This window comes from Coregonus lavaretus, assembly GCF_964263955.1.
Source record: "Coregonus lavaretus genome assembly, chromosome: 4".
NCBI classification, from domain to species: Eukaryota; Metazoa; Chordata; class Actinopteri; order Salmoniformes; family Salmonidae; genus Coregonus; species Coregonus lavaretus.
In genome coordinates this window covers 21,624,752-21,649,401 of record NC_139991.1, presented here as the reverse complement: position 1 = coordinate 21,649,401, position 24,650 = coordinate 21,624,752, and the positions used below count along the sequence as shown (strand labels likewise).

Here is a 24,650-nt window from a genome sequence, read left to right as displayed (position 1 = left end):
AGTGGACAAGGTCCTGAGCTTAATCCCTACACCTACAAAGGTTACACAGCGACACAGTGTACGACACAGTGTGCGAGAAGCTTGGTCTGTGAATACAGGGAAATGTGGCCATGGGTCAGAGCCTGATGGTGAAATGCTGAAAATACTCTCATACAACAAGATACAACAGACACGTTGTAATTGTTCTCATCACTTGGTTTTCATTTGTTCTTACAGCCACATGAAACTGTCTCTACTATAAATGATTTTAAGGACTTTTAAAATGGTTTTGTTACAGTGCTGATCATAATAAAGTTGTCCTTTGTGTTATGACTTGCAGTAAATTGCACTGATTCAATGTTGAAACTTACAAGACACGCAGTCTTCTGTTTATTCAATTCAATGCTAACAATTGGACATTGGTTTGTCCTTCTTACAACATAATTAATTAGATGCTTTGGTAATTCCATCAATCAATACATTTCAGATTCACACAATCAAATTTGAACATTTTAAAGAGAACAATAGAGATGACATTTTTTCTAAATTAAATGTAAAGGTTTTGAAAATCAGGTTAGAAGCATTGAGGCAACACAGTGAGCCAGCCACTAATGAGAGTTACATCACAGATGAAAGGGGAAACCCAGATAGGCCACGTAAAAACCTGAAGCATCCGGTGCGGGATTCCACCCACCACCAAATATGGTGATAAGAGGAAGTCCAGTGGCAGGCAGAGGGAGAAGATGGAGCAAGATGAAACTGGGCCGACACTCTGCAAATGTTCTCATATATGAAACATCCAATCTCAATACAGTGTTCTGTTCCCAAAACTAAAATATGTTCCGAACAGTTTTGTATACTTGATCCTTTGCCAAAGTTTCAAAAAAATTGCGTTGTTTGAAGTACAAGAGTGAATTTGAGTTCTTGCACACGCACACTTCAGAGAGTAGGCATTCCCCAACGAAAATATGCAAATAGATGCTAAAATGTGCCAATAGGATCTTGCTAGCTCGTGCTTGGATCTGCCCACCTCCTTGCTTGTTCTGCCCACTGTGCTTCATTGGCTCCCATTGTAAACAATGCTGCTGTCCTATTTTAGGTTAGTTATCATAATCTTTGGTTGCATGTTGTGGAACTCAAGTACAATAGAAACAACCAATGAATTGGACTGTTGTTCTCTTTTCAAGTGATTTCACCAATGATTTTCATGACCAGTGTAGACATTCCTTCCCCAGTAACGTCACACACTAGACAAGCATGGGTAGTGAGTTGTTAACACAATGTATATCTACATGTCATAGGATATGGACACCACGGTAAACCAAAATACATTATTTCTAGAGTGGGTACTAAACCTTTGGCATTATCCCACAGCTACTGTGTGGGCAGTCATGGCTCGCTGGTGAGGGGCTGTACTCAATAGAACCAGAGGTCCCCTTTCCGCAACCTCCCACCTAAAAACAACATGGAGCCTTAAATTTGTCTGAGTCAACACACGGTCCCATGTGGTACACCTCACCTCGTCTCAGAGGCCTGTCGCCTCACAATATAAAAAAAATTACTTTTTGGCCGTCCCTGACAATACTGGGCATATTTTGCTGACCGGCTAAAACCGGTGTGTTACACGAAATAAGCAATGCTGGCTTTTTGATGTGGTGGCTACTAGGTCTAATTTCAAACAGAATAGACTCGGACACAGCCCATGTATTGTAAAGTGAGAGTCATTTCATGATGAAACTAAACCCTGTGTGTGTGTGTGTGTGTGTGCATGTCTTATTGTTTGTATTACTCTTAAAGGGTAGGCCTATGTGTTTGTGTGTATGTATACATGTAATGCCTTGGGTATTCTTGAAGGGTGTACAGTATATATGTATATTGCACAGCCATTTATGAATAGAGCATTTTGTAATTACACTATTTCTATGAATTCATGGTGGGTGTTCATTTCAGTTCTCACATTTGTGAAGTAAATACATGACTGAGCCTTAAGCTATAAACAAACACTTGAGTGAAAAACAATTCACATAACTAAACAAATTGAAATCTCTCTCTCCCTCACACACACACACCCTGGAGGTGACTGTTCTCTGTAGATGTGTGAGGTAAAAACGACGGCCCCCAGGCCAGTTTTCCTCTTGTTTCTCCCCCAACTGAAGGAAGAGAGTCACTCTATCAATCTCTAGAGCGCACTTGTAGTGGCAATGATGCAGAACTAATAGCTTTTAATCCTGACGCAGCTGACAACTTGGATGCTGGCTCTCGCAGACAAAGGGGACCAGAATCAATGCAAGGGGTGAGAAAGAGGGAGAAAGGGGAGGGAGAAATAGACAGGAAAAGAGCATGGCCGAAAAGGAAAGGAGAGTGAAACAGAGAGACAGTGAGTGTGAAATAGCGGAGGAGTCATGATAGCTTACTTCTGAGAGGGTGGTGGTTGAACTTGGTGGGCCATGAAGCTAAAATATCCCTCAGGTACAGCAATCCTTGAAATGAGCAAGACCTTATCTTTAGTATTTACACCACACATCAGTATTAAAGGTATGATTCAACACTCCCCTCTCAGGTATTTCATAGCAAGAGTGAATGTGTGCCCAGAGAAAAGGAGGTTGGACACACACAAACAAACGGTGGTCCATACTTCATAATCACCGGGCCGTCATCGACTCCATGTTCCACATACTCCTCAACGCCGCGTTATACAAATCAGCCTTTATCGATTCAGACAGAAAGGGGCGGGAACCTAGCACTAGCGCTAGCACTGAGCCAGATTGGGAGAAACGGCCCAAAGTGGGAAAAAAGAGCATGTCAACCCAATGCAATTATGGTTTTTAATGAACGCCACAGAAACGCTCAGTCGCGAGGTAATTGGGAAATTAGGCCTAATTGCTCGTCAGGCAGAGTGGATTCACCTCTCGCTGGTTTTCGAGGTGGAGATCACCCTCGCCTCTCGTCGGCGATGACAACGCGTCAGAAGCGGGATTGACTGTCACCTCTGCATTGTTTTCAACTTTTTCGACGGGAGAGAGCGAGAGAGAGAGAGAAAGTCCATTAAAACAATCAAAGAAATTAAACTTGCAAACACCTCAGATTTTGTTCTATGTTTGGAAATGTCTGGTGAGTTGAGGGTTTAACATTATAAAGTGTGAGATCACAGGTTGCATTGGCAGCACTGCGCTTACCCGTACTCATAAAGTCTCTAGAATGCTTAACTTTCATAATCCTGACAAATACAATCTGCCTGAACAAAACAAATCAGCAACCTCTTAATACAGACAACTAAACCTTAAAACTGATAAATATACTGTATAAAACTACTAATGATGAATTGCTCAACACAAACTACTACAACTTAGCCTAAACCTAATTTTGTTAACAAGACTGCCTTATTCCAGACCATAGGTTGCCCTTCATTCAACTGGATAAGAGGACTGTTGAAACTGAGCAGTGATTTAGACTAGGCAGGATAGTCGCAGTGAAGCTCTGGAGCTCCATAAGAGAGAAACATTCATCTTGACAGCTAAAATAGCCTTTATGATCCATATATATTTTTTTTATGATAATAAAAATAAATAAAAAACACTAGAAGGAATCAACTATCTTCAGGGACTGAAAAACAATTACTCACTCAGAATAAGATTACAAAAAACAAATGATGCTGTTTAAATTCTATTAAAAAAATAACATAATAACATAACATGCCATTTAGCAGACGCTTTTATCCAAAGCGACTTACAGTCATGCGTGCATACATTATATATATATTTTTGGTGTATGGGTGGTCCCGGGGATCGAACCCACTACCTTGGTGTTACAAGCGCCGTGCTCTACCAGCTGAGCTACAGAGGACCACCTACAAAAACACCTACAGATACTGTATTTCTGAAAAAGAAAAATAGCATGTCAGTACAGAAAGTAAAATGGAATGAAAAAATGAAAAGGAAATGCTTCCTAACTGGGATAAATAGGCTTAATTCCAGCTTAATCAGCTCAAAGCTTCACTACTGTAATGTGAAACACCAAAGACTGAAGCAGAGTACAGGCTTAGTTAACCATGGTCGGAAGCCAAAAATAAGACCCCCACAAGGCTGCTACACACGAATACTACAGCCTACCCACCTCTGCATAGGTGAGGGAGTGAGAGAGAGAAATAGAAGGAGAGAGAGAGAGAGAGAAAAATAAGGTGGGAGAGAGGCCAGGAGGGAGTGAGAAAGGGGGACGCTGAATGAGAGAGAAGGAGGACTTACGGGGGGCAAGACACACACAAACTGCGAAAACGGGAGAAATCAAATTAGCACTTTTTATTTTCATCAGCGTTTAGCCTTCGGCCCAGGATCTGTCGGGGATAAGTGATGACAGGGGTCTTTCCGGCGGCCCGCGGAGGAGGGTCTGGAATGCTGCCGCACTCCGGACCACCGTTCCCAGGGAAGAGAGGGAGAAAATTAATAATTATCATCACGGATAACATCAACAGGGAGCAATTCATCATCACTCCCCTTTCGCCCGGCTGCGTGTCAGCACGCCACGTGGCTCGACCAGATACTATTATACAGCAGGGGGGAGTGTGAAAGGGGGGGTCAGGGGGAGTGGAAGGGGGGGGAAGGAAGGGAGGGCTAATACGCTTTTGATGGGGTTTATCCAGGCGTGGAGGCTTCCTCCACAGCTAACTCACGGGAGGGTTAGTGTGAATGTGCCCCTCCTCCTCTCCTCTCTCCCGGCCCCAGTCAGTGCACTGCTTGCTGTGTAGTGCAGGCCACAGTGCACCTACCTCCCTACTCTACTCTCAGGCCTGCTCCCTTCTCCCGCTGTTCCGCCGCAGTGCCTGCACACACACACACACACTAACGTGCGCACTGCAGTTTAACCACAAAGCGAGCGAGAGGTTGCGAGGATAGGGTGTGGGGTCCACAATAGAAATGACATGGGGTAGAGAGCAGGAAATGTGTGATTACAGTGGCTCTCACACACACACTCACATTATGAAGTGATTATGGAGGAGAATGAGCAGTTTCCATGGGTTAGCTCCACTAGTGTCACGATCGTTGAGAGACGGGTCAGACCAAGGTGCAGCGTGAAAAGTGTACATGTTTATTTAACTAAATAAACATACAACAAAACAAGAAACAACGTAACGTGAAGTCCTCCGGCTATAAACATACAAGCCTATACGGAACAAGATCCCACAACCAAGGTAGGCAACAAGGCTACTTAAGTATGATCCCCAATCAGAGACAACGAGCGACAGCTGCCTCTGATTGGGAATCACACCCGGCCAAACATAGAAAGATCAACCTAGATCTGCAACATAGAAATAGACTAACATAGATCTCAAATAGACATTCACACCCTGACTCAACAAACAAGAATTCCATAGGTCAGGGTGTGACAACTAGATTCATTCTTAGACCAACATTGTCAAATTACTAAGGGATGTGTGCATAACCAAAATGAAAATGACTACTCTACTGGTCCATTTTAATAAGATACACATTAAGTTATAATGTTATTATTCTGTCGTCCTTTCAGTTTTACCCCATACTTTTTTTCAACTATCTAACACTGTACTTTATTATTCTGAGAGAAACTCTTTAATTATGTGCTCTAATAACAGGGGTGTAGAACGTGGGTGTTCAGGGTGGCCTATCTAATACATGTACATGTTTACATTTTAGTCATTTAGCAGACGCTCTTATCCAGAGCGACTTACAGGAGCAATTAGGGTTAAGTGCCTTGCTCAAGGGCACATCAACATATTTTTCACTTAGTCGGCTCATGGATTCAAACCAGCAATCTTTCGGTTACTGGCCCAACGCTTTTAACCGCTACGCTACCTGCCGCCCATCAAACTATACAATAACTTAATGGAACGTCAAAGAGTCTCATTTTTGGGTTTGCAGATTTTGCGTTTCTACAGGAGACTCAGTTGAGAACATTTGACAACTATAGGCTTTGCAAAAACTGGGTTGGTCAGGTGTGCCACTATAACTTTCATAGTAAATCAAGAGGGCTGCCATTTTGGGTGATCTTTTTTTTAGCTGCTATATGCAATTTAGATTACCACTCGCCTATTTTTGTTCTTGACAGATCATCATGAAGAACTACTTTTCTTCAGAAATACAGTGCATTCGGAACATATTCAGACCCCTTGAATTTTTCCACATTTTGTTCGATCGGGTTCAAGTTCAGGCTCTGGCTGGGCCACTCAAGAACATTCAGAGACTTGTCCCGAAGCCACTCTTGTGTTGTCTTGGCTGTGCACTTAGGGTCGTTGTCCTGTTGGAAGGTGAACCTTCGCCCCAGTCTGAGGCCCTGAGCAGGTTTTCATCAAGGATCTCTCTGTACTTTGCTCTGTTAATCTTTCCCTCGATCCTGACTAGTCTCCCAGTCCCTGCTGCTGAAAAACATCCCCACAGCATGATGCTGCCACCACCATGCTTCACCGTAAGGATGGTGCCAGGTTTCCTACAGACGTGATGCTTGGCATTCAGGCAAAAGAGTTCAATCTTGGTTTCATCAGACCAGAGAATCTTGTTTCTCATGGTCTGAGAGTCCTTTAGGTGCCTTTTGGCAAACTAATGTGCTTTTACTGAGGAGTGGCTTCCATCTGGCCACTCTACCATAAAGGCCCAATTGGTGGAGTGCTGCAGAGATGGTTGTCCTTCTGGAAGGTTCTCCCATCTCCACAGAGGAACTCTGGAGCTCTGTCAGAGTGACCATTGGGATCTTGGTAACTTCCCTGACCAAAGACCTTCTCCCCCGATTGCTCAGTTTGGCCGGGCCGCCAGCTCTAGGAAGAGTCTTGGTGGTTCCAAACGTCTTCCGTTTAAGAATGATGGAGGCCACTGTGTTCTTGGGGATCTTCAATGTTGCAGAATTTTTTTTGTACCCTTCCCCAGATCTGTGCCTCGATACAATCCTGTCTCGGAGCTCTATGGACAATTCCTTCGACCTCATGGCATGGTTTTTGCTCTGACATGCACTGTCAACTGAGGGACCTTATATAGACAGGTGTGTTGCCTTTCCAAATCATGTCCAATCAATTGAATTTACCACAGGTGGACTTCAATCAAGTTGTAGAAACATCTCAAGGATGATCAATTGAAACAGGATGCACCTGAGCTCAATTTCGAGTCTAATAGCAATAGGTCTGAATACTTATGTCAATAAGGTATTTCTGTTTTTATTTGTAAGAAAAACCTGTTTTCGCTTTGTTAGTATGGGGTATTGTGTGTAGACAATAATAATAATAATAATCAAATTGTAGAATAAGGCTGTAACGGAACAAAATGTGGAAAAAGGGAAGGGGTCTGACTACTTTCCGAATGCACTGTATGCTATGTGTGAGGCTTGGCGTTTCCTACACCATACAGATAGACAGTATTTTTCTTCTACTCTTGTTCGTTAAACATGCAAAAAATTATCCCGAACCCCCAGAAGTGTATTTATTATAGATGCGGCGATAGTTGAGGCCTAAAATGATGACCTCGAAGAAATTCCACAAAGTTGTCAACAGCGAAAGATTACGTTGGAATATTCGAAAAAGGTGTTGACGTAATTAAAATCAATCTTCTAGTTTAGATTTTTCCAGTCAAAATGAGGGAAAGCTAGCTCTTACAGTGCCTTCAGAAAGTACAGTGCCTTGCAAAAGTATTCATCCCTGTCACGACTTCCGCTGTTCGGGCAGGTTTCAGCGTTCGTCGTCACCGGCTTACTAGCTACTGCCGATCCCATTCTCATCACTCCACTTGTCTTGTCAATCACACACACCTGGTGGTCATTCCCCTAATTAGTATGTGTATAAGTGTTCCCTCTGTTCCCCTTGTCTTTGTGAGTGATTGTTTCATTGTGAGAACGAGTAGCTCGGTTGAGCTACTCTTCGTGTTGTTATTGCCAAGGTGGAATATTTCCCTTGTGATAGTTTCGTTTTGACGCTGGGTGCGTTTTATTTATGTAAAAACTCTGGACTTCGGTATTTTACCTCCTGCGCCTGACTCCTTCATTCACACCTCGTCACAATCCCCCTTGGCATATTTCCTATTTTGTTGCATTACAACCTGTAATTCAAATGGATTTTTATTTGGATTTCATGTAATGGACATACACAAAATAGTCAAAATTGGTGAAGTGAAATGAAAAAAATAACTTGTTTCAAAAAATTCTAAAAAATAAATAACGGAAAAGTGGTGCGTCCATATGTATTCACCCCCTTTGCTATGAAGCCCCTAAATAAGATCTGGTGCAACCAATTACCTTCAGAAGTCACATAATTAGTTAAATAAAGTCACCTGTGTGCAATCTAAGTGTCACATGATCTGTCACATGATCTCAGTATATATACACCTGTTCTGAAAGGCCCCAGAGGCTGCAACACCACTAAGCAAGGGGCCCCACTAAGCAAGCGGCACCAAGGGGCCCCACCAAGCAAGCGGCACCAAGGAGCTCTCCAAACAGGTCAGGGACAAAGTTGTGGAGAAGTACAGATCAGGGTTGGGTTATAAAAAAATATCAGAAACTTTGAACATCCCAAAGAGCACCATTAAATCCATTATTAAAAAATGGAAAGAATATGGCACCACAACAAACCTGCCAAGAGAGGGCCCCCCACCAAAACTCACGGACCAGGCAAGGAGGGCATTAATCAGAGAGGCAACAAAGAGACCAAAGATAACCCTGAAGAAGCTGCAAAGCTCCACAGCGGAGATTGGAGTATCTGTCCATAGGACCGCTTTAAGCCGTACACTCCACAGAGCTGGGCTTTATGGAAGAGTGGCCAGAAAAAAGCCATTGCTTAAAGAAAAAAATAAGCAAACACGTTTGGTGTTTGCCAAAAGGCATGTGGGAGACTCCCCAAACATATGGAAGAAGGTAATCTGGTTAGATGAGACCATTTTTGGCCATCAAGGAAAACACTATGTCTGGCGCAAACCCAACACCTCTCATCACCCCGAGAACACCATCCCCACAGTGAAGCATGGTGGTGGCAGCATCATGCTATGGGAATGTTTTTCATTGGCAGGGACTGGGAAACTGGTCAGAATTGAAGGAATTCTTGAGATAAACCTGTTTCAGTTCTCGAGAGATTTGAGACTGAGACGGAGGTTCACCTTCCAGCAGGACAATGACCCTAAGCATACTGCTAAAGCAACACTTGAGTGGTTTAAGGGGAAACATTTAAATGTCTTGGAATGGCCTAGTCAAAGCCCAGACCTCAATCCAATTGTGAATCTGTGGTATGACTTGAAGGAGCTGGAGCAGTTTTGCCTTGAAGAATGGGCAAAAATACCAGTGGCTAGATGTGCCAAGCTTATAGAGACATACCCAAAGAGACTTGCAGCTGTAATTGCTGCAAAAGGTGGCTCTACAAAGTATTGACTTTGGGGTTGTGAATAGTTATGCACGCTCAAGTGTTCTGTTTTTTTGTCTTATTTCTTGTTTGTTTCACAATAAAACAATATTTTGCATCTTCAAAGTGGTAGGCATGTTGTGTAAATCAAATGATACAAACCCCCAAAAAATCAATTTTAATTCCAGGTTGTAAGGCAAGAAAACAGGAAAAATGCCAAGGGGGGTGAATACTTTCACAAGCCACTGTATTCACACCCCTTGACTTTTTCCACATTTTGTTGTGTTAGAGCCTGAATTTAAAATGGATTCAACTGATATTTCGTTTCACTGGCCTACACTCCATAATATCAAAGTGGAATTATGTTTTTAGACATTTTTACAACTTAATAAAACATTTAAAGCCGAAATGTCTTGAGTCAATAAGTATTTAACCCCTTTGTTATGGCAAGCCTAAATAAGTTCAGGAGTAAAAATCTGCTTAACAAGTCACATAATACATTGCATGGACTCACTCTGTGTGCAACAATAGCGGTTAACATGATTTTTGAATGACCATCTCATCTCTGTTCCTCACACATACAATTATCTGTAAGGTCCCTCAGTCGAGAAGCGAATTTCAAACACAGATTTGACCACAAAGACCAGGGAGTTTTTCCAATGCCTCGAAAAGAAGGGCACATATTGGTAGATGGGTAAAACATAAAAAAGCAGACATTGCATATCCCTTTGAGCAAGTTATTAATTCCACTTTGGATGGTGTATCAATACACCCAGTCACTACAAAGATACAGGCGTCCTTCCTAACTCAGTTGCCGAAGAGGAAGGAAACTGTGAGGCCATTGGTGATTTTAAAATAGTTATAGAGTTTAATGACTGTGATATGAGAAAACTGAGGATGGATCAACAACATTGTAGTTACTCCACAATACTAACCCAAATGACAGAGTGAAAAGAAAGAGCCTGTACAGAATAAAAACATTCCAAAACCATGCATCCTGCAAAGAAATTAACTTTATGTCCTGAATACAAAGCGTTATGTTTGGGGAAAATGCAACACATCACTGAATACCACTATTCATATTTTCAAGCATGGTGGTGGCTGCATCATGTTATGGGTATGCTTGTCATCGGCAAGGACTAGGGGACTAGGGGTATGCTTGTCATCGGCAAGGCATCGGCAAGGCAAAATCATAGAGGAAACCTTGGTTCAGTCTGCTTTTCAACAGACACTGGGAGACAAATTCACCTTTCAGCAGGATAATAACCTAAAAAACAAGGCCAAATATACACTGTAGTTGCTTACCAAGACAACAATGAATGTTCCTGAGTGGCCTAGTTAGTTTGGACTTCAACGGCTTGAAATTCTATGGCAAGGCTTGAAAATGGCTGTCTAGCAATGATCAACAACCAACTTGACAGAGCTTGAAGAATTTAAAAAAGAATAAATGTGCAAATATTGTACATTCCAGGTGTGCAAAGCTCTTAGAGACTTACCCAGAAAGACTCACAGCTGTAATTGCTGCCAAAGGTGATTCTAGCATGTATACTTATGTAAATTAGATATTTCTGTATTCCATTTTCAATACATTTGCAACCATTTCAACAAAAAAATATGGGTGAGCTTTTTTTTATTTATTTAATCCATTTTGAATTCAGGCTGTAACAACAAAACATGGAATAAGTCAAAAGGTATGAATACTTTCTGAATGGACTGTAAATGGGAAAAATACATGCTAATGGCTAATAATTCCTCTTTGTAAAGCAAAAACAGAAAAAGATGGACAGATTTAGAATTACAGATCATACAGTCTCATCCAAAGTGAGAATGTTGCATGTCTTGAATGGATATCTATTTGATCTATGTTGTTCGTGGCTGTGACGTATCGAAACCTGAGTACGCCGTTGTCCTTTTGACTCCTTGGCAGTACTTGGCAGCCAGTAGCTAGTGGCACAAGTTTTTAGCTAGCTAGCTAACGCTATATCCTGACACAGGCCTCAACAATAACACTTGTCCTGGACAAGAAAAGAAAGTCAGACAAGCAATATATAGATTTAAGTTGTCAGAATATCAAACAATTACTCTGATCAGAATTGTTTCAAAGTGTCCTCCGGATGCGATGTGTTGCCCACTGTTCTCACAATCTCTGCAGAGTGCATCAGAGTAAAATTATTGTAATACATTGACAGGCACACGCGGTCTTTCAATCACCTGCGCTTGTGAGATGCACTTTTGAGATCATGTCTTGATATTCCTTCCTAGTTAGTTATATGCCCAGTTATAGCTAATTTGCCCAGTTATAGCCTGTGTGTCAGTGTGACGGGGCCGTTGCCTGAGGAGAGAAAGAGAGAGAGAGACATTGCAGCAGCAGGTAGCCTATAAAATAATGATAGACAACAGACTAACTAGATATTCAAAACATGTTATCTTGGTAGTTAACCATTTAGCTAGCATGTATTAATGTCATTGTCATGTTGGAAAGCTGGGATTCCCCTCAATTCAACATAGTCCATATAATTCTGACAACGTAAAAAAAAAAAAAAAAAAAAACTTAGGAGTAGCCTACTTGACAAATAGCTCCCATGCTGTCAATAGATCTCCCCAGAAACCTGAATGTAGAGACATGACATTTGGTTAAAAGTCATGGAGAAGTCAAAATGTACCGTATATGAACCCTGAGCAAACCAACTGAAAAGCCAATCAAGTAAATAACTTGTTTATGTCTTATGGCACACCGGTAGCATTTGCTGGCCAAGAGTACTTAGCACCTCTGAACAGACTGCCGGCCGTAATTTGCAAACCAATGATTTTGGCAGTCAGACGCCTGCCGGCGGGTGCTCCCTAAAACACACCGTGCCGAACGGAAGATTGACTTTCGGTGCGCCGTGTGTGGACCCTTAAAGAGGCAGCATTGTATTTTGAGACAGGCATGAATGCAAAGAAGCCAATAGGCTGTATGATAATAATAATAATGATAATAATGTTTATTTAATTTTTTTCGTGTTCCTTGCATCATACAACACAATTTGAAGTCACCTTTTTGGCACATGGTGTTAGAAACCATTTAGTATTTTTGGACAAGAGACTTGAGCTTTTGGACAGGTAAAAAATTAGTCCTACTTGTCCGAAGACAAGTGACTAAACAGTTAAATGTCAAGCCCTGTGACAACATTGACACTCAATATATTTTTGTTCTCAGCCAAATTGAGCTAAAACATATTAAAGATGTAATTCAAGCCTGCATTATACAATTTTAATCTGTTTATGTTATGTTGACATTGTAGTTGCTAGCCAGCCAGCCACGCTCCAGAGTTCACATCCCATCCGAGCAGAGAGGATATAACAAAACAAATATGGCACAAGTTGGCTAGCTAGCTAACTCGCTGTACCTTGACAACATTGACCCTCAACATACTTATTTTGTTCAATTAGCAATCTCAGCCATAACATTTAATTCAAGGCAGATGAACTATGTAACAGGCATGAGCTCAGTTCAGCTGGCACAATAGCGGATCTGGAGTGCTATTGTTCCAGCTTCAAAGTGGAAACCAGGTGGATCAGTTGTGGTAAGAAAGCTGTTAAATTGGTTATGACAATGTTTTATCAATAATGTCACTTGAAAGACAAAAATCATTTAGTTAAATCTGTATTTGCAGCGCTGAATAATTGTGGTTGCTATCCTCTTCCTCCGTTTCTAAATGAATTTGTGGCTATTTCTTTCTAGCTGGCAAAATAAGTGAACAAGATTTTGTTTGAATACTGCCATATGTTACTGGTACGGGCTTGTAAACATCTGCAACCTAGCCAGCTAGACAGTGACAGCCGAAAGCTAAAAATGTGGAGAGACAGGTAGAGATATTTCACTTTATGTTTCATCTGCTACTGCTTGCTAATTTTTACTCAAATACTTATTTCCACACGTAATTGATGAAATTAGATGTTTTATTCGATACAGATTGTAATTGTGTCAATATGTTGTGACTATTGTAGAAAAAATCCTCTTTGAATATAGCTACCAATCATGTTAAATATGGCTAGCTAGCTCGTAGACAACAGTAGCTAGCTAGCTATGCTCCAAGTTTTCTGACATGGCATTCCTTTCTAGTATCAGATATATATATTTCTACTATTGTACTGTTACTGTACTAAGGTAGTTAGATTACTAAAATAACTAAATCCTAACTTAGATAGGATGGCATATTTTGTGCTTGGTTGGCTATCAATGATGGCTTATCCATCATCCACCACACATCCATGCGATGAATGAGCCTAAGTAGACACAAGCAAAGTGTAAAAGTGTTTGCTAGAAGTCAGATAATGTCATTCATTCTGGTCAGCCCTTTAGTGAATCAAAACGTTTTCATGTGTTATGGATTTATGAAATAAGGCAACTAATTACACTATATATTTTTGTATTACTGCAGTCCCTACAGAGGAGGTGGCTGACAGCTCAGATGAGGTCAGGCTCATAGCAGATCAGGATGTTGAGGAAGAGGACCATGAGAGTACATATTGTTATGTACTAATCAGGCCTATACACTGAGTATACCAAACATTAGGAACACCTTCCTAATATTGAGTAGCACCTACTACCATACCCCGTTCAAAGGCACTTAAATATTTTGTCTTGCCCATTCACCCTCTGAATGGCACACATACACAATCCATGTCTTAAGCCTTAAAAAATTGTTATCCTGTCTCCTCGCCTTCATCTACACTGATTGAAATGGATTTAACAAGTGACATTGATAAGGGATCATAGCTTTCACCTGGATTCACCTGGTCAGTCTATGTGATAGAAAGAGCATGTTTCGTACTGTATAGTCAGTATATACAGTGGGGAGAACAAGTATTTGATACACTGCCGATTTTGCAGGTTTTCCTACTTACAAAGCATGTAGAGGTCTGTAATTTTTATCATAGGTACACTTCAACTGTGAGAGACGGAATCTAAAACAAAAATCCAGAAAATAACATTGTATGATTTTTAAGTAATTCATTTGCATTTTATTGCATGACATAAGTATTTGATACATCAGAAAAGCAGAACTAAATATTTGGTACAAAAAACTTTGTTTGCAATTACAGAGATCATACGTTTCCTGTAGGTCTTGACCAGGTTTGCACACACTGCAGCAGGGATTTTGGCCCACTCCTCCATACAGACCTTCTCCAGATCCTTCAGGTTTCGGGGCTGTCACTGGGCAATACAGACTTTCAGCTCCCTCCAAAGATTTTCTATTGGGTTCAGGTCTGGAGACTGGCTAGGCCACTCCAGGACCTTGAGATGCTTCTTACGGAGCCACTCCTTAGTTGCCCTGGCTGTGTGTTTCGGGTCGTTGTCATGCTGGAAGACCCAGCCACGACCCATCTTCAATGCTCTTACTGAGGGAAGGAGGTTGTTGGCCAAGATCTCGCGATACATGGCCCCATCCATCCTCCCCTCAATACGGTGCAGTCGTCCTGTCCCCTTTGCAGAAAAGCATCCCCAAAGAATGATGTTTCCACCTCCATGCTTCACGGTTGGGATTGTGCTCCTGGGGTTGTACTCATCCTTCTTCTTCCTCCAAACACGGCGAGTGGAGTTTAGACCAAAAAGCTCTATTTTTGTCTCATCAGACCACATGACTTTCTCCCATTCCTCCTCTGGATCATCCAGATGGTCATTGGCAAACTTCAGACGGGCCTGGACATGCGCTGGCTTGAGCAGGGGGACCTTGCGTGCGCTGCAGGATTTTAATCCATGACGGCGTAGTGTGTTACTAATGGTTTTCTTTGAGACTGTGGTCCCAGCTCTCTTCAGGTCATTGACCAGGTCCTGCCGTGTAGTTCTGGGCTGATCCCTCACCTTCCTCATGATCATTGATGCCCCATGAGGTGAGATCTTGCATGGAGCCCCAGACCGAAGGTGATTGACCGTCATCTTGAACTTCTTCCATTTTCTAATAATTGCGCCAACAGTTGTTGCCTTCTCACCAAGCTGCTTGCCTATTGTCTTGTAGCCCATCCCAGCCTTGTGCAGGTCTACAATTTTATCCCTGATGTCCTTACACAGCTCTCTGGTCTTGGCCATTGTGGAGAGGTTGGAGTCTGTTTGATTGAGTGTGTGGACAGGTGTCTTTTATACAGGTAACGAGTTCAAACAGGTGTAGTTAATACAGGTATTGAGTGGAGAACAGGAGGGCTTCTTGAAGAAAAACTAACAGGTCTGTGAGAGCCGGAATTCTTACTGGTTGGTAGGTGATCAAATACTTATGTCATGCAATAAAATGCAAATTAATTACTTAAAACTCATACAATGTGATTTTCTGGATTTTTGTTTTAGATTCTGTCTCTCACAGGTGAAGTGTACCTATGATAAAAATGACAGACCTCTACATGCTTTGTAAGTAGGAAAACCTGCAAAATCGGCAGTGTATCAAATACTTGTTCTCCCCACTGTATATATACAGGTAACTGCCAAAATAATGGAAACACTTGAGTAAATGAGGGATACAAAGTATATTGAAAGCAGGTGCTTCCACACAGGTGTGGTTCTGAGTTAAATAAGGAATTAACATCCCGTCATGCTTAGGGTCATGTATAAAAATGTTGGCAGGCCATTATTTTGGCCACCATGGCTATGCCCCCATCCACAGGGCACGAGTGGTCACTGAATGGTTTGATGAGCATGAAAACGATGTAAATCATATGCCATGGCTGTCTCAGTCACCAGATCTCAACCCAATTGAACACTTATGGGAGATTCTGGAGCGGCGCCTGAGAAAGTGTTTTCCACCACCATCAACAAAACACCAAATAATGGAATTTCTCGTGGAAGAATGGTGTCGCATCCCTCCAATAGAGTTCCAGACACTTATAGAATCCATGCCAAGGTGCATTTAAGCTGTTCTGGCTCGTGGTGGCCCAACGCCCTACTAAGACACTTTATGTTGGTGTTTGCTTTATTTTTGGCAGTTACCTGTATATATTAGGTCTATGTTTTTTTAATATACTCTCTCGTTCTCTCGCTGCGTATGACAGTGTGGTGGACTGCCAGCTCTCAGACCTTAGTGAGGAGGACACTGTAGACATGGACATTCACACCCTCACAGGACACACCCCCACAGCCCAGGTGAGCACAATACGATAGGCCAGACACACACACACACACACACAGAGAGAGAGAGGATAGGACAGGCAGGTGAACATTGACTGGCAAATAATTGACATTTGGTTAGCCTGGTCCCAGAGCTGTTTATGCTGTTTTGCCAACTCCTAATGTTTGTTTGTTGTCAGAATGGGTGGCAAGAATAGGATGTGGTTTGTTTGTTTAGCATTTGAATGCAAGGGCAAGCGGTTATGCATCGTAGGGGATGATTCATTGCGGACATAGGCACTAGAAAAGGTAACTATTAAATGATGTCTACACTGTCTAGGGAATAGGGTGCAATTTGGAACGCAACCCTAGCATTCAAAGTAGGGCTGTGACGATACCAGTATCACAATATATTTTACATGGCAAAAATGAAAACATGAAGCAGACCACACTCTTTGGTCCTTTTAAAAACCTGCTGTATGTAAAATATTGTTTGCTATAGCTTGGGAAATAAATATATGTGGCTCTGGAGGACAACATAATGATGTTTGTTTCCAACATTAGGGCTGTTTTTCTAAAGAAGTTAAATCAGTTTTGTGTTTTGTTTCCTTGCAACGATACTAACGAGTATCGCGATACTGATATCGTCTCAGCCCTAACTGAAAGACACATGCATACAAACACAATAACATATGCACTATACACACATGTACACATGGATTCTGTTATATATATATATATATATATATATATATATATATATATATATATATATATATATGTGGTAGTAGAGTAGAGGCCTGAGGGCACACACTTAATATGTTGTGAAATCTGTTATGAATGTATTGTAATGTTTTAAAAAATGTATAACTGCCTTAATTTTGCTGGACCCCAGGAAGAGTAGCTTCTGCATTGGCAGCAGATAATGGGGATCCATAATAAATACAAATACTAATAATAAACCAAGAAGGCAGAATCACTTTCCTTAAAAGTATCCATAATGGAAAGAACATTGCCTTTATTAATGTGTACGCTCCAAATTCATATGATCCTAAGTTTTTTGATTCTCTGAACATCATATTGTTAGAATTAACTGAATTCCATCTGGTTACTGGGTCAGACATGTGGGACAAACCTAATAAGACCAACTACAATCCACAAGCAACCAAGGCTCTCCAGCATATACTCTCTGATTACAACCTCATTGATGCCTGGCGAGCACATAATCCTAAACCAAAAGAGTACACTTTCTACTCAAACAGGCGATTTCATACTATTATCTACATCTCTATTTACTTTAATCAAGAAAATAGAAATTCGACATATGAGTTTGTCTGACCACCCACTTACTACTGCCAACCTCAAATTTCAGAATCTCCTAAAAGAGCCACAAGATGGCATTTCAATGTTTCATTACTACAAAATCCCACATTCTGTGATCAACTTGAAATTGAACTAAATTAATAACCATAATAACCAATACAAATTTAGTTGACGACCCCCGGATTCTATGGGATGCCACCAAAGGTTTTATGAAAAATAAAGCAACTGGCATTTGCATCTGGGTTGAATAAATCACAATTAAAGAAGATATCAGAATTGGAAATGTTGTTAATTGTGTTAGAGCATTCTCAACAAACACTATTTTCAGACCAGGTAGCTATTACTCTTTCCAAAGTCAAGAAATAACTTAATATATTGATAAGACAGAGAGCAGAATTCGTCATCCATCGTGTTAGACTCAACCATTACTTCCATGGTCCCAGTCGTTTACTGGCCAACAAGCTACGCAGTAATGATCAATTAGCTGATACAGCAACTATTGAGTCTGAAACAGGGGAATTACTATCAGAACCCATATTAATTAATCAAAGATTCTCCCGCTTCTATAAATAACTGTACACCTCTGATTGTAAATCCACACCAAGCCATACTAAGTCCTTTCTAAAAGAAATAAGAACTCCTCTTCTCTCAACAGATGACTCCTCCTCACTGGGAGCCCAAATCTCTCTCAGTGAACTCAAAAGGGCATTGGATAGCATGAATAAAGGCAAATAACCTGGATAGGTCTATTTACAATTTAGGAATCAATTAGGTCCACTAATGCTCGAAATGATTAACACAGCCTTTCACAAAGGTTAATTGGGGAGAGATGTGAATACATAAAAAATGTAACTTTAATTTTTTTTTTAAGGTAAGGATGTTCTCACTATCGCCCCCCCATCTTTGATATAAACAGATATTAAACTGTTATCCAAAATGTTGTCGTCCCTTCTCGAGACTTGGTCCACACGGTCCTCCTGGGGTCCAGCAACATTAAGGCAATTACATACAATTTAAAATATTACATGACATTACATTTCATAACACTTTTCACAACACATTAAGTGTGTTCTCTCAGGCCACTACTCTACTATTACATATCTACAATACAAAATCCATGTGTGCGTGTGTGTAGAGTGCGTGTCTTATCATGTGTATATGTGTCTGTGCCTGTGTGTGTGTCTCTTCACAGTCCCCGCTGTTCCATAAAGTGTATTTTCATCTGTTTTTTTAAAATCTGCATCAGTTACTTGATATGGAATAGAGTTCCATGTAGCCATGGCTCTATGTACTACTGTGCGCCTCCCATAGTCTGTTCTTGACTTGGGGATTGCGAAGAGACCTTTGGTGGCATTTCTTGTGGGGTATGCATGGGTGTCCAAGTTGTGTGCTACAAGTTTAAAACAGGCACCTCGGTGCATTTAGCATGTCAACACAAGTAGTGATTAAGTCAATCTCTCCTCCACTTTGAACCATGAGAGATTTACATGCATATTATTAATGTTAGCTCTCCTTGTACATTTAAGGTCCAGCCGTGCGGCCTGTTCTGAGCCAATTATAATTTTCCGAGGTCCCTCTTTGTGCCACCTGAACGCAAGACTGAACAGTAGTCCAGGTGCGACAAAACTACGGCCTGTAGGACCTGCCTTGTTGATAGTGTTGTTGAAAAGGCAGAGCAGCGCTTACTTATGGACAGACTTCTCCTCATCTTAGCTACTGTTGTATCACTATGTTTTGACCATGACAGTTTACAATCCAGGGTTACTCCAAGCAGTTTAGTCACCTCAACTTGCTAAATTTCCACATTATCTATTATAAGATTTAGGGTTTAGTGAATGATTTGTCCCAAATGCAATACTTTTGGTTTTAGAAATATTTAGGACTAACGTATTCCTTGCCACCCATTCTGAAACTAACTGCAACTCTTTGTTAAGTGTTGCAGTGATTTCACTCACTGTAGTAGCTGACGTGTATAGTGTTGAGTAATCTGCATACACAGACACACTGGCTTTACACAAAGCCAGTGGCATGTCATTAGTAAAGATTGAAAAAAGTAAGGGGCCTAGACAGCTGCCCTAGGGAATTCCTGATTCTACCTGGATTATGTTGGAGAGACTTCCATTAAAGAACACCCTATGTGTTCTGTTAGACAGGTAACTCTTTATCCACAATATAGCAGGGGGTGTAAAGTCATAACACATCAGCAGACTATGATCGATATTGTCAAAAGCCACACTGAAGTCTAACAAAACAGCCCCCACAATCTTTTTATCATCAATTTCTCTCAGTCAATCATCAGTCATTTGTGCCGTGCTTGTTGAATGTCCTTCCTTATAAGCGTGCGGAAAGTCTTGTTTACTGTAAAATAGCATTGTATCGGGTCAAACACAATTTTTTCAAAATGTTTACTAAGGGTTCGTAACAAGCTGATTGTTTGGTTATTTGAGCCAGTAAAGGGAGCTTTACTATTCTTAGGTAGCGGAATGACTTTTGTTTCCCTCTAGGCCTGAGGGCACACACTTTCTAGTAGGCTTAAATTGAAGCTATGGCAAATAGGAGTGGCAATATCGTCCGCTATTATCCTCAGTAATTTTCCATCCAAGTTGTCAGACCCCGGTGACTTGTCATTGCTGATAGAACACCATTTTTTTTAACCTCTTCCACACTCACTAGTTACTCAATAATACTAACCTAATTGACAGAATTAAAAGAAGGAAGCCTGTACAGAATACAAATATTCCAAACCAGTTTGCAACAAGGTACTAAACTAATACTGCATAAATGTGGCAAAGCAATTACCTATTTGTCCTGAATACAAAGTACTATGTTTGGGGCAAATCCAATACAACACATTAGAGTACCATTCTCCATATTTTCAAGCAAAGTGATGGCTGCATCATGTTATGGGTATTCTTGTGATTGTTAAGGACTAGGGAGTTTTACAGCTCTTTTTGGAGTACTACCCGGAAGCAAACCCTGTCAAGAATTCAATTTGACACCTTTGCCTGTACCACTCTATTAGCTGGACGACTCATACTTCCCCATCTCGCAAATATTGGGTAGGAGATGTATTGAGCTCTCTAAAATTAGAGAAAATGTAATTCAGTACACTTTTTGGGGGGTTATATTGTATATATTGTGTAGTCTAATTGTCTGTGAGTTGTGTTAAACTAAATAGTAGATACTCCATGTGAAATTAGACAAGCAGGAATTCCTCATTAGTAAGGGGGGGAAAAAATCACATCTCTGATGTTAAGTAGAACTCTGAGGCCCTGCATTCCTGCCCAGCTAAACTCTGGTAATACACAAACAGCAGTGGCGACTGTAAACTCAGTAACACACAGGGGGTTATGTTATGGGGGCTGCACCCAGGGGGTAAGGTGTTTGGTGTGACAGTCACCTGGGGTACAACGAGTGATGCTGACAAATAACCAGGGATGGGAGTTTAATAATTTTGCTCTTAATGTGTTCCAAAATGTCCTTGAAGTTTCCGAGAGCGCCTTCTGTCTGACTGGAAGGCCACTTTTTCCATACAATTTCAATTTGATGGAGAGCAGGTGAAAGACGAATCAAGCAAAAGTGAGTTTCCATCAACCTCTTCAGCAGTGAGAGACACTGGTGTTAGAATGAATAAAAAATATAAGAACCCCTTCTCTTTCCAACCCAGATCTTTATGAGGCTTCTGAAGTGAGGGATAGTTTTGTGGATTCTTGTGTTCATCTTTTCCCCCAATTCAACTTCGGGAATAAAATGCATCACATTCTTTTTTCACAGCAACCAGGATAATGATCTCTAGAAAATATTATCAGCAAAGAATGGCTTTGGAGTAATAAAAGTCTTAAAACAAGTCTAAAGTAACTAGTCTTAAATAGTTAATTAAATACTATTTTATCTCCCCAAGGGGAAAATTGGTTGTATCTGGACTATATGCTACTGCATAGATATTGAACCACAAGTCTGAATGAAATGAACCTGAAGTTTAAAAATAAATAAATAAAAACAAGACAACCCCTTGGGATAATATCTTTCTGACTACAAAACAACACAAAACCTTTAAAGCACAACCCATGTTTTTTGACAGAGGTTTTCTGGGCCTACACATGCAAGGAAAGGAGGAGCGAGAGAGTAAAAAGGGGGGGGACAGAGGGAGGGAGAGAGGGGGGGTATTTGTCTTCTGTGTGCGCGGCGCAGACGCAGGGGTTGTGCTGTTCATTTAATGCAAGGTTAGGCAGGCATCGCTGATGAATGGACTGTCAACAGGAGAACAAAAGCAGGCGCTCCATCACAGCGGACGAACACTCTCTCTCTCACACACATGCACGTACACGCGCACACACACACACGGTCCATTCTCTCCCTCACACGTGGTCCAGCCGCAGGATAGAAGTTAACAATAGATCTAGGATTAAGCACCTCTAAAATCCTAACCTAAGCCCATAGGGGGGAAAACACAAAACTGACCAGTGTCTATGGGAAATTTCATCAAACTCCCACAGTCCGCCACTATCCACAATACCCCTGTGAAATACTGGTCAAACACAGACCCAAGAGCCACCCTTAACACCTGTCACCAGAGATTTCGTTAATTGTCAAATTTTCAGTAAAATGTTCAGTCACTTACAGATTTTTAGAAGCTTTGAAGGATAAATCTGTCTGACAATTTTTTTTACAAGACAATTAACACAAAAGCACTGAAAAGAGAGATTTAAATGACTATTTTTTGCCTGATTCTATAATTTTTCGTTTCACATTTGGGACTCGTTTCAGGAAACTAGGCATATGTCGCAAGTCACGACTTCACAGGAGAATCATTTTAACGTTTATTTTTTATCAAAATGCATTTTTTGGCAGAAATGCCTTCTGGAACATTTGAACTTTAATATGCCTTAATAACAAACTTGTATGCCATCTGTAAATACAAATAAAGTTGTTAAATTACGAGCCTAGTTGGCTTAGCCACAGGAAAAGACAGGAACCTTCCCGCTAGCCATGATTAGCTGAGATAATGAATGGGCTGGACATGCCGAGAGATGAGTTTTGGATAGGTCAGTGGGAAAAGGTTGTGATGGACTACTTTCAGGAGGACGACGGTACCATGCTGACTCTTTCTGACTCTGAAAATGAATCAGACGATGAGGAAATCCCTGATTTAGGTAAAAAGATTTTCATTGAAGAAGACATTATAGAGTCTTCTGATGACAGTGATGGGGAAGAAACAGCGATCAACAGTGTTGTTGTCACGGAAGAAGTTGACCGAGTTTTGAAATCAGTGGAATGTCTGGTAGAAGCAGAGTATGATAAGGAGATGAATACCATTCTGGCGTTTAATTGCAAATACAGAGAGAGTTGAAAAGAGAACACAGAAGGCTGTTGTATAAAACACTTGTCTTCGGATTACATCTTCAAACTATGGGCAACCATGGCATCCATGACAGAGAGGGCAAAATACGTGATGATTCCTATGGCATTGCACACGGTCAGTGTGAACCAGAGTGACTTGCAGTCTACTTTGGCCGCCATTCCTTCCAATTCTCTGCTGCTAATGACTGGAACGAACTGCAAAAATCTCTGAAGCTGGAGACTCTTATCTCCCTCAATAACTTTTAGCATCAGTTGTCAGAGCAGCTTACCGATCACTGCACCTGTACACAGCCCATCTGTAATTAGCCCACCCAACTACCTCATCCCCATATTGTTATTTATTTTGCTCATTTGCACCCCAGTATCTCTATTTGCACATCTTCTTCTGCACATCTATCACTCCAGTGATAATACTAAATTGTAATTATTTTGCACTATGGCCTATTTATTGCATTATCTCCATAACTTACTACATTTGCACACACTGTATATAGATTTTCTATTGTGTTATTGACTGTATGTTTTTGTTTTATCCCATGTGTAACTCTGTGTTGTTGTTGTTTTTATCGCACTGCTTTGCTTTATATTGGCCAGGTCGCAGTTGTAAATGAGAACTTGTTCTCAACTGGCTTACCTGGTTAAATAAAGGTGAAATAAATAAATAAAAATAAATACTGTGAAGTGTTCATCCATGTCTACGGGTAAGAGTCTAGCTACAGTTTCAGATATTATACGTTTCTAATTTTGTCCGAAAGTTGTTTTCATTGCAAGTTATTATTTAGCTAGCTAGATGTCTAAACAAAAGACCCCAAGTTAAAGTGTACTGTTAGCTAGCTAGCTGACGTTAGATGGCTAGCTCACTAGCTAACATTACGTTTATGATCTGTGTAGTAATATTATCTCAGCAATCCATTTGCATGGCTAGTTATAGCCTAATGTTAGCTAGCTAACTAGCTAACATTGAACCTATTTGGTTAACTTTAGCTAGCTATGACAATCGGTTTGTATTGCTAGTACTGTATGGATTGGGATTATGGATCATTGTTTAGCTAGCTAGCTAGATGTCTAAACAAAAGACATCAAGTTAAAGCGTACTGATAGCTAGCTAGCAGACGTTAGATGGCTGGCTCACTAGCTAACATCACATTTATGATCTGTGTAGTAATATTATCTCAGTAAGACATTTGCATTGCTAGTTATAGCCTAATGTTAGCTAGCTAACTAGCTAACATTGAACCTATTTGGTTAACTTTAGCTAGCTATGACAGTCGGTTTGTATTGCTAGTACTCTATGGATAGGGATTATGGTTAATTATTTAGCTAGCCAGCTAGCTACATGTCTAAACAAAAGACTCGACTTCGCCAGATGATTACATGACCCATCAAGTTAGCCAGGTGTGTCTATTGGTGATTATGGCTATCTATTGTATAATAATGCTAAAATAGTTGTGTCTGGAATTTGTCTTTCAGCATCAGTAGAACACGCCTGACTCTCCTCCACCAGTCAAAAAGTCAACTACTTGATTGATGAAGGCATGTCATCCAGCAAAGGCAGCAGCGCAGTCATCAACT

General features: G+C 40.9%; 1 protein-coding gene across 1 annotated transcript in view; it reads right to left on the bottom strand.

The window, feature by feature from the left end:
• LOC311127956 (protein arginine N-methyltransferase 3-like) overlaps positions 1 to 24,650 on the bottom strand; it is a 129,950-nt gene that overhangs the window by 22,805 nt on the left and 82,495 nt on the right. The gene's annotated exons all lie outside the window — the stretch shown is intronic.